General features: G+C 40.6%; 1 pseudogene; it reads right to left on the minus strand.

The window, feature by feature from the left end:
* Positions 1-10,874: 10,874 nt before the first annotated feature.
* On the minus strand, positions 10,875-12,244 carry LOC134210078 (facilitated trehalose transporter Tret1-like; annotated as a pseudogene).
* Between the last annotated feature and the right edge of the window lie 4,423 nt (positions 12,245-16,667).

A 16,667-nucleotide genomic window follows, 5' to 3' on the forward strand; every position in this document is an offset into this window, starting at 1 on the left:
CTTTTCCAGTCCACAGCCACATTTCCAGTATTCCACGTGTACAAGACATGCCCGTAACTCTTCAGCTGATGTTTCCATTGATGGAATCACTCCGGTAGGCCATTCATTTTCTGACGATTATAGGAACGTTGGTCGCGTAAACCATCGGCCCTCGTGTGTTAAACAAGGTCCTCATTCCCACTTAGTCACCAGATCTGCCGGTCTTTGGTGAATGTTCGTTGCGAATAGTTTTTAGTTTTACTCCTATCACCATCGCCGTTATAAGTTTCAGTCTTGGAGCGGATAATTCGACCGCAAGAGCTATTTTCGATTTTACTCCGACCAAAGGAACTTACCGTTTAGCAAAACCACTGGAAAGCACACTGTGTAAGCGTACGCTTCCTCACTTGCATCTACGAAATTGTGTAATTGCACATCCTCGAGCAGATCTTTCTGTGTATGGTACGTCAATTAGCAGCGAGGGACACGTATTCTATCCAAACGCTGAAACATGCTTTTCCATCTTGGCCATTTGCATTACGATGGGATCATCACTTATAGAGCTGTCGCTTTGTAGGATACTCCACATGAATCGGTAGCGTCGTAGCAAGGTTTCTAGAACATTGCGATAACTCATTCAATGGAGCGACTAATTGATTTCGCTGCCTCGCAGCACCTACTTTTAACATAGCCTTCCGTATCGGTACACCTGATTTATGGACGGCACTTCTCCGACATTATCTACGTCAGGAGATATCGTGGCTCTAACATCGACTCTGACCACTATCTGGAGATGGTTAAACTGCGCCCAAAACTGTCCGTCATCAGCAATGTTCGGTACCGCGGTACGACCTAGAGCGACTGAAGCATCCTGATGTCGCCACTGCATACGCGCAGCATCTCGAGGCAGCGTTGCCGGAAGAGGGTGAGCTCAATGGGGCTCCTCTTGAGGACTGATGGAATATAGTTAAAGCAGCCTTTGACGACGCAGCGGAGAACAACGTCCGTTTCGAATCCACTTCACCAATTCCCTTCGATTCGCTTTATGGTTGCACCCCTTCACAATCAACCCGCTGTCTCATGACGCTTGCCCTAATCACCGGATCTTTTAGTATACGTCGTTCCATGCACTGGAGATGTTGAAGCACCAGTGGATAGCTGTTTGGGAATACAAAGGAGTCGTATTTCCAAATTTGACCCGTCTCCAAATGTTGTCCTCCTCGTTTCGTAGTATCTTGAAGTATTCTCTTTGTTCACTTTATTTTCTCTGGTTCTGAGCTCAGCACAATATCGAAAGCCAAACTTTCGACAGAAAAGAAATTCCTGATCAACTCGTGCAGCGGCTGACCATCATGGCACTCACTAACGTGGAAATTGTCCGCCCGAGTCGAGATATAGCTACTATTGATTCGACGTTTGACGTTTGTCGCTTAAATATCTTTTGCCTGTGGTAGAATGTAAACACATATAACAAAGCTTGAGATACAAAGTAGGAAAAGACGAGCCTTGGATTAAATCCACAACCTCCTGCTTACATGTGTGAAGTGATCTTCAATCATTAATGCAAACAATCAATCAATAATAATGTATCTGACATCCCTACCACGTAAAAACGTGAGAAGCATTGAATTTTAAGCACCCGCTTGTGTGGAGGTGTTCACAGTGCCAGTGCAGTGCTTTATATGATTCGAGCCATATGCTTTTTTAAGAATTCGCTACCAAGAAATCAATTTAACAGCGTAACGCATAATTATTTTTTAATCAATTATATTTATAGTTCATGCAATGCAATTATAGTGCAAATATAATTAAGCTTTCCAGAAAAAATACTCACATATAGTTTTAATTAAATTGATAATAACGAAATACAAAACATCATATGGTGAAAATGTAGTTTTGAATTATTTATCCATTAATTATTATTAACAATTCCAAAACCTGCCGTGGCACCTATGCATCTTTCTTAAGTAGGTGTCCAACTAACCATCCTTCCCCTTCCTCAGCATTCGCGTGGCCAGGACAGATTTCGACTATTGGAGAATGCATTGCATCCATCTAAGAGATAGTGATTAGTCCCAAATCAATAACTGTGGTAACGGAAGGAACTGATGCTACTCTCATACAATAGTCCAGCCTTGTGCCACCTACAAATTTGTACGAAATGCTTAACGCTAATACTTATAATGTCTAAATGGCTACAAATACAGCTCACTATAAAGAAATACAAGCGACAAGCTCAAATAAAACAGAGAATATGATTCAGTCGATATTTATTTTCCATCTTATATTGTGTAATTAAATTTGGCTGACAAATCATCTCGCCTGCCAACAGAATAATGTTCAATTTATTGAATCTCAATTCCTCGTTACACTTCCTCTCTGTTGGGGAACAGAACCGTCGCACTTATATAGCTTTTCATAAATTTTCGTGCCTTTGTTGGTAATTTGTCAGCCATGGCACAAAGTCTCCGTAGAGGACCGCCTGTAGTAGCACTGCAATACATAGTTAGCCGTAGTCTTCATGTAAGGTCTTTCTTCGCTAGTCGTCGTCGCCCTCGTTGTCGCAGCAGATGACACTGATGAATATTTTAGCACATTGCTCAAACACTCAGTCGGCTCATTCATTCATCCCATAACCGTTGCCAGCCCCATCGTCCATCGCAGTCGTCGACGCGACAGACGCGTTCAGAATCGTTTCAGTACATTGACTCCAGGAGAAGGCAGTCTGCGTTTTACACATTGGCTTGGTACACATCATTGATCCTGCATGAGTTTCATTGAACGTACCCGGGCACATCCATTACGCTAGGCGAGAGCAAATGAAGCACCGAAAGCCTAACCCTGATAGATGAATTAGCATGATGGTTGATTTCCGCTTTCTCGTTCGTTCATTGACTCACAGGATTCGTTATATACGTCAGCCTGGCCGGATATAGCCGCATAATGTAATGATGATGAGAGTGGCACTTTTTTTCCTGCTCGGAAGCGACTTCTTGTCGTTTTGTGCCGCTGATTTGCAGGAAGCATGACGACGAAGACATCATATATCGATAGGGCTTCTTGCTGATTGGATAGATAATGGAATACAAAAAATGGATTGCAAACTATTGCTGAATGTATTTTTTACTGTTTTTGAGTGTAGAATAGACTGGCCCAGGAAACAAAAAGTTGTCTAATTTCCCCAGGATTGCGTCTTTGGGTGAGAAAATCAATCTCTGAAAATTTCAGCTCAATCGCTTGTTGCATAAGCTGGCGCATTTGATTTGAAGTTTGTATGGGGATTTCAGCCAAAATGTATAGGAAAATACACCTCCGTCACTCATTCGATCTGGAAATTGGTTCTGATTAGTCGATTGACCTCAGAATTGCAAAAACGGCAGTTGGTATGCCACAGAACAATTCCACAGAACATTGTATGATGATTAAATAAACTTTTATATGGGACACAATTCTGGGGGGTGCCCCGTGGAATTCGACAACATTTTTTTCTCCCCATAGTAATCTGGACCAGTCTAGTGTAGAAGGTTGCCGGTAGTAATTGTAAAATATTTCAATTTTATCTCATTTACGCGGACTTTTAGTGTGGGATTACTTACTTACTTATGGGTCCTATACAACTCCGGTAGTGCTATCGCTTTAACCTGTTGCCAGGTTGGATTTCGGTCGACTTCTTTCATTTCTTTATTGAGGCTTCGCCGCCATGACCCTCCGGGTCTGTCTCTGCTGCGGTGTTCTGCTGGATTCCAGTCTAATGCATGTCTGCAGATTTCGTTCCCGACCCTACGTAAGGTGTGGACGACCCAGCCCATCTTTCGATCCCGAAAATACCTTTAAATTGACTATTCTAGTAGTAACTGCTAGAATTGGAAATAAACGGAAAAGCTCGATTTCTATATATCCAACTAGAATTTCTAATTCCCAATTATAATTGCTATCTCCTATCACATTAGCTGGGCAACTCGTTAACCAAGACAGAACTTTGCCTGTCGTCAACCTCACCCAAAAATTCCAATAAAATTCCGCTTGAACTCGTGGCAAGTGCAGAGGTATATATGGCATGCAGTGGGCGAGTGATTGCATCATTTCCTTCCCCTTCCCTACATTAACTTGAATTCTGACGTGGCAGGCGCCAGTGGGACCTAACAAATGAGATCACCAGTAGTTTTATATAAAGGGGGGTCCCGTAGCGTCGCCTTACAATCGAATGGTCAAGGGCTCGATTCCCAGCCCCTCCACCAAAACCCTCGTCAGTCGCCTACACTAAAAAAAAGTTCCGTGGTAAAAACTACTATTTTGTAGACTACGCTCTGTTTTTAAAACTAGGGGAAGTGCACCGGTTTTGGCCAATTTAGTGCCTAATTTGGCCAACCCTGAAAAATACATATTTTTCCAAAATAATCGATAAGTTTAAAGCAGCGTTGTACTGTGAGGGATATATCTTTAGTTGGAACTAATGAAACCCTCGCGAACTGCTTTATTTTCAGAGTTATTCGCAAAATTGGCCAAATAATGAACAAGGCCAAAACCGGTACAGTTCCCCTACCATGAAATTTCAGTAAATTTCACCATGGTTTCAGATAAATTCCACTGTTTCAGTTCTTGTGACAACGTTCCGCATGGACCACAGTTGATTTTTACTGCTTGCATGGTAAAATCAAACGGGTTTGTTTTCTGCTGAAAACCGTCGGTGCATATTTTTAAAAATAACCCTCGGAATGGTAGTTTCAACTGCATTTTTTTTTGCGTGTATACGGTGGCGTATTAGGGAAGCGCCCTTACCGTTACGATTGCCTGGTGACGACTGACAAATTGTTCTTCTCGGAGGGATTCCTCTAACGTACCCGGATAAATGGCAACAATACGGCAACGATCATTGGATTCACGACACGGTAAATGGACACAATGGACTCACGGTGAAACGAACCAGCAACGACAACAACAAGAATAATGGAAAATCTCAAAATAGATTCTGTGTGGATTCTGGCAGCAGAATACCACAGTAGATCTCAACACAGTAGCGGTTAAATAACACAGAGTGCCTACCAAATAAAGGAATAAAAAAGAAGTTGTACATTGAAGATATCCCAAGCAAACATCTGTTGGTTTTCTGTCCAAAAACAGCGGATCTGGTCATAATGGAGTAGCCACTACGGGGAGTCAATCAAGCTCAACCTTAGTCGATCGTTGTTTCTCGCTGAAGATCGAATCAGGTTGTGCTACAAAAAGGACGCGGAAAATTCCAGTTTGTCATTTTTTCAAACAACTATTGGATTCGATTTTTCAAGTTTACCCTTCAAATTCCCGCGAAATTAACTGTTGCTGTGTTGCGATTCGGGTTTTCCACCATCAAGAAGATTTTCAGCAGCTGCCTTAATTACGTCAAATTTCTACTTGATTGGAAACCGGCAATGAAATCACGACTTCGACCAATGCGAGCATTCGATTGAGAGTTGGAGATTGAGTTCCTGGGAACTCTTTTGTGCTGTCCTGCCCATGGTCAGCAATATCCGCCCGAAAAAAATAAAAAGGAATTGTAAAATGATACAAAATACGAAAGTTTCCAAGAAGGTCGACGCTGTTTTCCACTGGATTCTGAAGAATTGCAGCTAGATGAGGAGCCAATCACTCGCTGGAGGATGGAAACGAAGCTGGAATTTGAATGTTCAACCTGTGATTTAACTTCAATCTGGATTGAACTTCAATCAACTGCAGATGTGGTGAGTCCGTTCCATGATAGTAATATATAAAATAGATTTCACTAAATACGCGCTAGGATCACAGATACGTATTAATGATGTATGCCATTGATATAAATGTCCATACCGGAAGTGTAAATATAACGTCATTTGGCATAACGTCATTTGGCATACAGGCCATTTGGCATAACGATCATTTGGCATAACGGACATTTGGCATAATTATGACCAGCGTCAAAAGTAAGGGTCTTTTGGCATAACGGACATTTGGCATAACTTTTCTTTGCGTTCGCTGAATGGTGACTAAGTGGTGCGGGAAACACCCCGGAATAGTAAATATAACACCCGTCGATAACAATATTAAAAAGACGTCATCCTCTCGTGGAAAGAATGCATTTGCAATGCAGAGGAAAAGTAGGCGCATGCCCGGATTAGAGCAATGGTGGATGTAATCCTTTCTTTGGAAGTAGGCGTTTGGCCGTATTATGGCAATGAAAGATGTGATCCCTTCTTTAAAAGTAGGTGCTTGCCCGGATTATGGCAATGGAGGATATGATCTCTTCTATAAAAGTAGGCGCTTGCCCGGATTAAGGTCATTGTGGATGCGATACCTTCTTTAAAATAAGGCACTTGCCTGGATTGTGGCAATGGAGGATGTGATCCCTTCTTTAAAAGTAGGCGCTTGCCCGGATTATGACAATGGAAGATGTGATTCCTTCTATAAAAGAAGGCGCTTGCCCGGATTGAGACAACGGTGGATGTGATCTTTTCTTTAAAAGTAGGCGCATGCTCGGATTAAGGCCGTAAATGCGATCCTTCTTTAAAAGTAAACGCTTGAATGGATTATGGCAATGGGGAATTTGATTCCTTCTTTGAAAGGAGGCGCTTGCCCGGATTAAGGCAATGGTGGATGTGATTCCTTCTTTAAAAGAAGGCGCATTCCCGGATTGAGGCAATGGTGGATGTGATCCCTTCTTTAAAAATAGGCGCTGCACAGATTATGGCAATCGAGGGTTTGATTCGTTCTTTAAAAGTAGGCGCTTCCCCGGATTGCAGCAATGGTCCCTTCTTTAAAAGTAGGTGTGTGGCCCGAATTGTGGCAATGGTAGATGTGATCCCTTCTTTAAAAGTAGGCCCTGCCCGGATTATGGCAAATGGTGGATGTGACTCCTTCTTTATAAGTAGTCGCTTGCCGGGAATAAATCAATGGTGGATGTGATCTCTTCCCCGAGTAGCACAATTCAGATTGATTTCGTTGCAGTAACTCATATGTGACTTGATTGGTTTTAGTAACTCGTCTACGACAAGTGTATTGCTTGAGTTTTCAAAGTTAGGCGCTTGTCCGGATTAAGGCAATGGTGGATTTGATCCGGTCTTAAGGCGCATGCCCGGGTTGAAGCAATGGTGGATGTAATCCCTACTTTAAAAGTAGGTACGTGGCCGGAATAAGCCTCGGAAGCAATTCTGGCGTTTTGTTACATTCTTCCGGAAAATGTCTACCATCAGTCTAAATTTATCAGAAAACAGCCTCGACCTAACCTACTTTATCTACGCTAAACATTACATGAAATATCCCTTTCGCTTCCACAGTTCAAAATTATGCCAAATGACCCACTCTTTTCTTGCAGTTGTAAATTATCAATTTACAAATTTGGCGTCATGCCAAATGACTTTATGCCATATGACCCAGACCACAATCAGTCCATATTCTTTCATTATCGTATTCTCGAACAAATTGATGTTTTAGGAACAGTTGGTTGTTGGCCCAAGGTTCCCTCGCCACCGGGTGGGGCTGCCATCTTAGGTATGGCTTCCGGGAATAGCATTTCATACTCAGACGCTGGATGCCAAAACAGACGCTTTTGGAGCTGCACCTCCTTGTTGAACAGACACTCGATCAGTCGGGTGAAATTTGAATAAAGTCCCACTCAACACCAGGACTAGGCCAGTACGCCTTAAGCGGCACACGGTTGCTTTGATAGGGCCTGCTTGTGGATACATGCAGCTTTTTATAGAATGTCAACAGACTGCCCTAGGCATACCCCACCGGACGCGCCCTCTCACTCTAGCTGATCACAGAATGACAACAGTACCCAGCCTACACTACCAGCTACACAACTCACCATTTCATAGTCCCTGTGTGGGATTGTTATATGTACCTGCTCATAAGTGAACTGTCTCAAAACTTGTTTCAACTTCTTATACATTTCCCTGCAGATGGTACTTCAAACTTCTTTCTGGGTTCTTCAGACTATGTCAAAACTGGAAGACACTCTGTGTTCGTTGATCACTACGAGATCCACTGCGAAGTTTTTGGATAACAGAACCTTTTTTTTCAAAACGTTCGTTCGTCCATATCGTGAGTCCATTTGAGCGATGCATTGTTTCGTTTGTAAGTTAACCAAGTCTTTTGAGGTATGCCTCCACGAAAAATGGCAGTTTGTTAGTCACCATCTGATACGTCGCCATACTGCTGCACTTCAAGGGATTGACTAGAACATGATGAAGGGGCTGCGGGAATCAAACTTATGACCATCCGCTTATGGAGCGATGTGTAGCCGGCTTAAGATTTATCCATTGACGTAAATAAGAGGGGCTAGGAGGACATAAGTACGCTAGGCATAAGTACGTTAGGCATAAATGACCCAAAAAACAGTCCACGGCATAAAGAAGGCAGAATTATGCCTACCGTCCATTATGCCTATCGTCCTAACGTCCTAACGTACTTATGCCTAACGTCCTTGTGCTTAACGTCCTTATGCCTAACGTCATGGACCCGGGGCTAGAGGCGGGGGGCTTAGAAGTACCTAGAAAAAAATAGCCCACCTAGGATTTGTAAAGTGGCAGTGATAGTTTTCAACACATAGGATTTTTAATTTCTGAAAAGTTGGAAAACAAATGAGACCTAACAATTAATTGCATATTCAAAATCAAAATCAAAATATTTTTTTTGTTAAATATCTTGGCTGCACATATGCACAGAACATGTTTCGAAATGGACAAATAGATATGAAATTTGCGAAAAAGAATGTGTCTTGGAGGGACTCGAACCCTCAACTTCCTACTCTCTAGATAGGCGTGATAATCCCTACACAACAAGACCACTTAAAGGTCACGTTTGCGGAAAAGCCATCAGAATCCAAAGTACCAACCTCCAGCGCGGTTTGCTCTTTTTTGCAAATTGAATATCTTTCGGAAAATATTATTTTCTTGAATTAAAATTGTTTTGAGTAGTCATACACATAATTGGATTTTCTATTATGTAAACTAGGAACCACTGTCCTGTCAGAATAGCCTTTCATAAGAACCATTATGACCATAAGAACCATAAGAACCATTCAAGATCTTGCACCGTTTATATTTTAAACTAACAAGAAAGTGAGTTTCAAAACAAAACATCAAGAACTGTACTTCAGACAATATTTGGCTGAAATTGAATCAAATCGCATATCAGGATAATGAACCCAAACTTATGGCCGGGTCACCATATAGTAGTGGGTGAACCAAAACTTTTGGCCGATGCATACTATGCACTTGAGTAAGCATTTTGATTTCAAAAAATAAAACAATATTTTTCCGCTGGAAATCATCGAAGCACCTCATAGATGATTAAAATTGAGTTCCATCTTGCTTATCATTTCGAAGTTTTGTAGGCTCAATTTTAAGAAAAATCAACATATTTTTACAACATAATTAGGCCGATACAAATATTTAAAATCCATTTTGTCTCACCGCCCCCCCCCCTCGGATTTTTCTGCCAAAAAATAATATTTTGAGGGGCAACAAAATAAAAATCGGATAATTTTGAGGATTTTCAAAACATTCTTTAACAAATCCGAGGAGTTTTTTGATTTTTTTTTCATTTTAATTTTTTTTAGTATGTCTGGAACTTGATTATGCATATGCACAACATGTGATAGATTTAAGTAGTTCGGAAAAGGTATTGGAGGGTAACCGCCCCTTCGGTGGGGTCGTGGGATCAAACCCCACCGAAGGGACGGTTACCCTCCAATACCTTTTCCGAACTAAATCTATCACATGTTGTACATATGCATAATCAAGTTTCAGACATAGTAATTAATTTCCACACCGGGTGGCACCCGGCATATAGGCAATTAACTTTGAATGTACACTGGATTCTGTTTTTACACGATTTACATTTTCTCAATTTTCCACTCATCCAAAATGTTTAACTTATATTAATTATCATGTGATTTTTCTTTGATTTATTCTGGATTTTTTGAAACATGTTATGAAGAGTTTGGTTGCAAATTGACGTCGCACGACCAAAAATACGAGCGAAAAAAATCGTGTAAAAACAAAATCCTGTGTACTAGGTGAAGTGCACCGGTTTTGGCCAACTTAGTGCCTAATTTGGCCAGACCTGGAAAATACATATTTTTCCAAAATAATCGTTCAGTTGAAAGCAACGTTGAACCGTGAGAGATATATCTTTTGTTGGAGCAAATAAAACCCTCGCGAATTAATTTATTTTCGGAGTTATTCGCATAATTGGCCAAATTAGGAACATGGCCAAAACCGGTACAGTTCCCCTATTTATTTTTTATTATCCCCCCTCGACCTTTCGGAGACCAGTAGGACAAAAAGTTAATTAAATATTTGTAACGGCCTTATAAGAAAAATGAGTATCTTAATAAAAATAAAAAAGTATCTTATTTTAGCACATGAAAAATTACAAATTGTTTGTTTAAAATACCTACGGTCCAAGATCTACTCATATTCCTTGTATCGAGCTAAAAATACCCAAAATCGGATGTAAGACAGCGAAAATATGACCAAAAACTTTTGCCTATATTTTTCGAGGGTGATCCCAATTTGTTTTTAATTTTTAGTTTAAAAATATTCCAAAATGTCATCTTTATTCGTTTTTCTGTCTGACATATTTCCTGAAAAGAATAAAAGATAGTTTGTCATTAATTCAACATCAACAAAGCTTTTGTTCAAATGAAGTGTGAAAGAAACACATTTATTCCATATATTAGTTATTTTCTCAATATTTAATATAAAATCTGTCATGGAAATTTTGACAAACGGACCCTGACGGTTTGGGATATAAATAACACATTCGTTAATTTGTTTAAGAGCGCAAGTAGTTAAGTTTGATAATTAGCCGCCCATTTAAGACTAATAAATATCAACAATCCATATCACCAGTTATCTGCGGTCGTACCCTCGCCACTATCCTTTGAACGTCGTCAAAGACTTGCCTTTCGTCTCCGGAATGTACATGTAGATAAGCACTCCACTGATAGCCCCACTGAGCGTAAACAATCCAAACGGTAGATATGCCCCAACGTTATCTAGCGTCGCTTGAAAAAGTTTAACGATCCAAAATGACCACAGCACTCGCGATTGTAAACGTGGCGTTTGCAGGTCCGGATGTTTTCGGAAATATTTCTGTCAACGGCGACGACACGAGCCAATCCTGCGCCATAGAACACTATGTAGAACATGAGTGCAATGAATGCGATCCATCCTAAGTTTCCTTGGTAATCATCTCCGCGATGGCAAATACACACCAAACCAATAGTCCCAATGTCGTTCCTGCTGTGAAAGCGGCAGCAACGGCCGTCGACCCATTCGATCAACTAAAACAGCGGGGAACAACACGGCCTGATTGGACAGCTCCCAATACGATGGACATCTCCTCTGGTTTCAAATTTAGAAATTTTTCCAAAATCGTTTGAGCGTATCCAAAATTACGTATTCAGTGAACTGCATAGCTACACAAAATAAATACAATCCGCATGTGGTTGCGGTACGTTGCATGAACAGTTCACTTAATGTTCCCCTTTCTCGATTAGACTTTTCCACAGACAGTTTCATTATTTCCAATTCATCAGAAACCATTGAAGATCGACGAAACCAGACGAGACTTTCTTTCGCCTGTTCCGGTTTGTTCTTTCCAATTAGATAGTAAGGCGTTTCAGGCATCCACATAAAAGTCAACACGAATGAGCAGGACCACTCATTGAAACCCACGCTGAGTTCCTACTCATATATGGTCCACATATACTCACCATGAACCCTATCTTCAAAGTACGGTTATCATCGTTCCGGACGATCCGAATAGCGTCCGATGTTATCTCACCCAAATAAATGGGCGATACTGAGTAAGCCGTTCCATAGCCGATTCCGAACAAAATCTTGCGGCGTACAAATATCCCACTGCATCCCAAGTCAATTAAAATCCAGATCGATGTCGGTATGACCGCGCTTAGAAGAGTCCATTTTCGACCGACTCGATCCGCCGCGACACCGGTGATGATCGGTCCAAAGATCCACCAACTGCCTGTATCGCCACAATCCATGATCCTTGGTCTTCGGTAATAGGAATGGAGAATCGTCGGCTTCAATTTGGGGATGGCGGCGAAGACCAAGCGTTGGTCATAACTACCATCATGATCGATAAAGTTGCTACAATTATTATAGGAGAAGAAAAAAGATTTTACGATTGCGCAAAATGAAATGCGGAAGAGAATGTTGTAACCTGTCAGGGTGGCCAAATACTCGTTTCGATATTTCCCAAACTGCTGAAGAATACCCATTTTGATGTGCTTCTGATGGTTCTTGCTAGGGTAATGCTGGCAAAATTGAGCTTAATTTCCCAGCTTATCTTGCGATAATTGAATAAATTGGAGAGGTGATATAAAGATTGAAATGCCATTGCTTGTTGACTTCTGCTATCAGTTTGGCTTACGCTTAGAGAACGCGTTGTTATCGTAGAGAAAGATGATCAACAAAGTTTGACAACCCAGCTAATAATTAGTCGATAACAATTTGATTGCCTTATCGGTCGGAATTTCAGCCTTTCAAAGCTTGGTAATGCACATAATTGCATTATTAAAATGGTTGTTTTAGTTAGGACATGACAGAAAAAGGCGAGAGGTCAGCACATCACAGAAAAACGCTCAAATTCATGAAAGAACAAGGTTGTTTTAGTTCTCAAGATATTGAAATGTACAAATACCTATACGATTTGTATTTTTCTAAATAGCAACAACAATGTTTAGGGCACTCCGTACCCATGTGCTAAGATATGATAAAAAAGAAAAACAATGTTCATAGTTCGTTGAGAATTATATTTTCTACTGTTGGATTAAACATTAAATTTTATCTTATAAGGACACATGAAATACAAAAATATTTCTTTGTTCAAGCCACATGACTTCTACAAGCACTACTACATCAAATGGGGGGTTCTGCCAAACCGCACCAAGCGGTTTTAATACATGTGAATTTTTTTGTAAAGAAAAAGCGAAATCGTTTGTCATGGGTTGAGGCATATATGATACGATTTTCAATCAATTAAATCTGTTAAATCTGTAGAAAATGAGACATTTTTTGTTGCTTGCGAGTTTGGATTATCCTCAGTTCTAACAGGTTTCACGCAGAGTGCGGAAACAACAGCGATGGCACTGCACTGGTAGCATTTTCATGGGAAAACCATCGCATGATGGTGGTTGTCGATGTCAGTAGTCATCATTCAACCTCAACGATACAGCATTTACTTATGTTAGGAAGGGTTGATTATAAAAATGTCGCCTGTTGCGTTCCGCGTTATGCAGTGGCCTAAATTTATTCAAATCATACTGAAAAGTCATCGGTTTGGTTTCAGTTAGTTATTGAAGACGCATTGAGAAATGAAATGGATCTTCTCAGGACCAGCATTTTCTAGGCGAAGGGTTGTACGTTTGATTTTTGGTTTATGCTAACGTAAAACAGCTCGACACTAATGAAACGCAACGCGAGGCAAGACTACACTTATCGTTTTACACTCGTCAACTAAGATTTAAAAAATACCTTTTACGTCGACCAGTTTCGGGCGCGATGTTGGCCATCATCGGACTATGTCCAACTGACTACTTTTGTACGTTTAGTACACGTTGGTTTTGCAATTGAAATTAGGGAAGGTTTGTTTAGTCCAGGCCGTTAGGCGTGACGTTACAACGTTTTGACGCACCTTCAAATGGTTTTATGGAGAAGCTTGCATAAAACATCAGTACACATATGCATTTTATTACATATTCTGAATCCTTATAAAATTCGAATAGATATATTAATTCGATATTCTATCGAATAGATATATTAACACCGAATATGTGTAGGAAAAGGCTTTCGGATGTAATTTGCTGCGTGACGTTACAACACGCGTGAATTTGTGATTTTGTACCTTGACTAAACATGATTAATGGTCGTTATTTTACTCCAAAATAATGAACCACTTTCAAATATGATGATAATCGATGACCCTATAGGTAATATGCCTAAAATACGAACTAAGTTCGTTTAATTCGACATGAACATTTCGTGACGTTACAACGCGAGTGCTCTAAAACAGGTTTTTCAAAGCGTTGTAACGTCACAGCTAATTCTCACTTAAAATCAATTCTAACATGACTTTTCAATCCTTAGTGTATGGTATTGTACCAAAATGAAAAAGATATAATGTTCGATAATTATTCGATGAAATCCTGGTTTTTGATCAATGGCACGGAGCGTTAATTCCAATCCCAAATTTGCAAACTGAAACCATATTCTGGCTTCTTGTAAGATTTAAGAGAAGAAATAAGCTTATCATTCGAGCATAATACAGTGTTTGGTCTTATGTAAAAATTGCGACATAACTAAAATTGAAAATTTTATGAAAATGCATTTGAAATCTTATAATTTATTATAATAGCAAGTGTGTACAACTAGACTTTTATTCCGAACGCTCGTTTTGATGCTTGGGTTTCAAACGCCAAATTTCTTGAAAGTTACTGCAAGCAGAACTAGTTCTGATTTTATGAAAACTCATATGTGAATATGTACGTTATGTGGAAGATATTGATTTGGAAAATGTATTGAGTAACCACTTTCCTTCGATGGGTTTAATGGTGCTTTAACCAACTAAGCTACGAAGGACCTCCGTCGGCCTTCGCGACCTAGCGCTACTGAACAGCTCAGATTCCCAAATTGGACGTGACCTTACAGCCTGATAAGTGCAAGGACATAAACGGAACCTTCTTACGAACAGAGCGTGAGGTGATCCAAAAGTGACGGCAGCTTACGAAGAGCACCTGAATGGCGATGTGGCAGATGAAGATGGCAATATGGTGATGGACCTGGGAGAACGCGCGCCGGACATAATCTTACCGGCTCCGGATCTCAGGAAATCAGAGGAGATTGGCCGGCTGAAGAGCAACAAAGCCCCTGGGGTTGACCAATTACCAGGAGAGCTATTTAAACGAGTGGTGAGGCACTGGCTAGAGCGCTGCACTGGGTCATTACCGAAGATTTGGGAGGAAGAATCTTTGCGCAGGTGGATGGAAGGTGTCCCATCTACAAAAGGGCGATAAGCTGGATTGTAGCTACTACCGCGCAATCACATTGCTGAACACCGCCTACAAGGTACTCCCAACTTTTATGCCGTCGACAGCACCAATTTCAAGTTCTGGGCAGTACCAGGCGGGTTTTATAGCGTAACTACAGGGGGCTAGGGGGCATAGCCCACCTAGGATCGGGCTAGCCCCACCTAGAAAATTTGTTACTTTGTATAAGTATTGCACATGTCTACACGGTTAGATGACTTTACCATTAATGGGTACTATGTTATTGTTGATATTATTCCCACCATTAAAATGGGTAGTGGCGCTTTTTCAAGAAAATGGGTGAATTTTTCACGGTGGGAATAATATCAACAATAACATAGTACCCATTAATGGGTAAAGTCATCTAACCGTGTAGTCCACTGATTATATATGGGAGTAAATGCAGAGAAAGGAATTCTTCATTTCAATCCTTCTCTTCGAAACACTATAGAGTGAATCTATTCGATCAAGTTTTTGAACTTCGAGCAATTGTTATAAGATTTGCTCACGACAAATCTGGCCCTCAAAACACATTATAACTTATGAAAACCAAAAATACCTCATCAACAAGTGAATTAAAAATGGTATTTATTAGTATTACAAGTACTTAATGGATAATGGACAATTCCTTGAGATATAAGTTTTCCAGGGTTTTGTGAGTAGTTGTTATCTAAATCAGGCAGATCCTTACCTTCCTAACTAATACCAATCCTAAAAGCTGCAGCGCATTTTTATTATCAATGTAGGCTTCTTGAGAAAGACTCGGTAAAACACGCATCAAACCGAAGTTTTTGCCGCCATTTTGTTTTTGGGTACAGTATTATTGCACTAAAAGTAACTGTGTTTCTTTGCTAATTGCGAATCATTATATAAGATAAGCGGAATACAAATCGAAGGAATCGCTTCTCAAGTGTGTATCAAACTATTTACAGTGGTAGTTTCGTCATTCAGAAACAGGGCTGAGCGTCTGAACATCATTTGAAATATTTAAGTCGTCCATTGATATCTGGTAGACCAACAATATACATCAGTTGAATCGAGCAAAATGGTAAACTTTCTGTCTTATGAGTGTTAAATTAGAAAAGTTTAAAAATTAGCCCCCTAGAATTTGTCATTAGTTACGCCAATGGTTTTATGGGCGAACCTCACCATGGACCAGGTGTTCGCCATTCGCAAGTACTGCAGAAATGCCGTGCACAACGTCCCACACATTATCTATTCATCGACTTCAAAGCCGCATATGATACAATCGATCGGGACCAGCTATGCAGCTAATGCACGAACACGGATTTCCGGATAAACTGACGGTTGATCAAAGTGACGATGGATCGGGTGATGTGCGTAGTTCAGTTTCAGGGCATTCTCGAGTCCCTTCAAAACCCGCAGAGGGTTACGGCAAGATGATGGTCTTTTGTGTCTGCTATTCAACATCGCTTTGGAAGGGTAATGCGAAGAACGATGATTAAAACGAGTGGTACAATTTCAATAAGTCCGTCCAACTATTTGGCTTCGCCGACGATATGAATATTATGGCACGTAATTTTGAGAAGATGGAGGAAGCCTACATTGAACTGAGAGGAAGCCAAGCGGAACGGACTAGTCATCAACACGTCGAAGA

The sequence above is a fragment of the Armigeres subalbatus genome, chromosome 2, assembly GCF_024139115.2.
Source record: "Armigeres subalbatus isolate Guangzhou_Male chromosome 2, GZ_Asu_2, whole genome shotgun sequence".
NCBI lineage: Eukaryota > Metazoa > Arthropoda > Insecta > Diptera > Culicidae > Armigeres > Armigeres subalbatus.